Source organism: Papio anubis, chromosome 18 (assembly GCF_008728515.1).
Source record: "Papio anubis isolate 15944 chromosome 18, Panubis1.0, whole genome shotgun sequence".
Classification (NCBI taxonomy): domain Eukaryota; kingdom Metazoa; phylum Chordata; class Mammalia; order Primates; family Cercopithecidae; genus Papio; species Papio anubis.
Window position 1 is genome coordinate 71,461,833 of NC_044993.1, and position 2,464 is coordinate 71,464,296.

Genomic DNA, 2,464 nt, shown 5'->3' on the forward strand with positions numbered 1-2,464 from the left:
CCTCGGCCTCCCAAAGTGCTGGGATTACAGGCGTGAGCCACCGCGCCCGGCTTTTTTTTTTTTTTGAGATGGAGTGTCGCTCTGTCACCCAGGCTGGAGTGCAGTGGCCGGATCTCAGCTCACCACAAGCTCCGCCTCCCGGGTTTACGCCATTCTCCTGCCTCAGCCTCCCAAGTAGCTGGGACTACAGGCGTCCGCCACATCGCCCGGCTAGTTTTTTGTATTTTTTAGTAGAGACGGGGTTTCACCGTGTTAGCCAGGATGATCTCGATGTCCTGACCTCGTGATCCGCCCGTCTCGGCCTCCCAAAGTGCTGGGATTACAGGCTTGAGCCACCGCGCCCGGCCTGACAGTTGAAATTCTGAAGGCTGCTCCGGAGTGCTGGGTAGAGAGAAGATAAAGCCTTGGGGTGAGGTTTGGGGAAGCTGAAGGCTGTTGTGTGCATTGTAAGTGACCTTGAAGATGAACCTCGGGTGATTGCTGGGGTCTGTCTGGGTCAAGAGGCTGGGTCCAAGGGCCTCCAAGTGGTGCATGAGCCTCTGCCTGGGCTTGGGGTGCCCGTCAGAGAAAGGCCTCCCTAGAGAGCTCTGTGGGGGTCAAAGGTGCTGGAGACCGGTTTGGAGGGACGTGAGTGCAGGTTTGTTGGTGGAAGAAAGATTCAGATAGAAGTGACCGTGTTGTAGCTGCTCTCGTGTGGAAAAGGGGAACCGTGATCACGGAGCGGTGGTGGTTCTGGCCTCATCTCCACAGACGGCGAGCTGGCCCCCAGTAGCTGGAGGAGAGCACAGCTGGGTGGAGAGCAGGCCCTTTAGCGAGGCAGGCACTCCGGACTCAGCTCGGCGTTTGTTTCTTAGGAATTGGCCCTGTACTCTGTGTGCTGGGAGGTACCCAGCTGGTGCCTGTGGGGCCTCTCTTGGCACCTTGAGGTAGTTGCTCGTTTCCTCCACTGGGCCGTGTCTTTCCCTTCTGGGTGTTTCCAGCCCTGTGTTTTCACACTCAGGGCTCTGGTTAAGATTCTGTCAGTTGGTGCTTTCATCTCTGCACAGTCATGGAGGCCCTAAGACGCTGTCTTGGATTTGGGAACTTCTCTGAGAACCCTCAAACATCACCCTGGCTGTGCATGGGGACTCACACCTGTAATCCTAGGTCTCTGGGAGGCTGAGGCAGGGGGATCGTTGGAGGCCAGGAATTTGAGACCAGCCACTGGGCAACATGGTGAGACTCCATATCTACAAAAAAAACAAAAATCATCCTGGTGTGATGGCACACACCTGTAGTCCCAGCTACTCGAGAAGCTGAAATGGGAGATTGATGGTGTAGTGAACTAGGATGATCCCACTGCACTCCAGCCTGGGTAACAGGGTGATCAACTGTGTTAAAAAATAGTAGTAATAAATAAAAAATAAAAAAAGCCTGTAATCCCAGCACTTTGGGAGTCCACAGCGGGTGGATCACGAGGTCAGGAGATCGTGACCATCCTGGCTAACACGGTGAAACCCCGTCTCTACTAAAAATATAAAAAATTAGCCGGACGTGGTGTTGCGTGCCTGTAGTCTTAGCTACTCAGGAGGCTGAGGCAGGATACTCGCTTGAACCCGGGAGGCAGAGGTTGCGGTGAGGCACGATCGCACCACTGCACTCCAGCCTGGGCAACAGAGTGAGACTCCGTCTCATAAATAAATAAATACGTAAATAAAAAACATCACCCTTTTGGGGTTAAGATGGAAACCAGCCATCAAGCCAGAGCCTCTTGTTTTCTTTTTTTTTTTTTTTTTTTGAGACAGAGTCTGGCTCTGCCGCCCAGGCTGGAGTGCAGTGGCCGGATCTCAGCTCACTGCAAGCTCCGTCTCCCGGGTTCACGCCATTCTCCTGCCTCAGCCTCCCGAGTAGCTGGGACTACAGGCGCCCGCCACCTCGCCCGGCTAATTTTTTGTATTTTTTAGTAGAGACGGGGTTTCACCGTGTCAGCCAGGATGGTCTCGATCTCCTGACCTCGTGATCCGCCCGTCTCGGCCTCCCAAAGTGCTGGGATTACAGGCTTGAGCCACCGCGCCCGGCCAGAGCCTCTTGTTTTCTAAGGTGGCTTAGTTCTGCCGCCCTCCGCTGCCTTTTGTAGCCCACCTGTTCCCCTCCCCGTCCAGTGGCATGCAGGAATGCGCACCTCCCGCCCAAAGCTGCACAAAGCCAGGGAAGTCTTCCTGGCGTTTCAGACAAGCTCTGAAACCTTGATCTGTTTGACTCATTCCTGTTAAATAGTAACCGTTTTACTGACTGGTAATCCTATTTCTGTGTACACAGTGTAACCTCATATCCCTCAGTGTTGTCTGTGACAAAGTTGGACCAAACAGGAACTTCTGTCTCGCAAGCTTTCTTAGGATCTGTCAGTGTCTTGCTGTCCTTGTGCTGACTTCCTGCCCAGAGATGAGCCCACAACATTCCGTGGGGGCAGGAGAGCTGCAGGCTG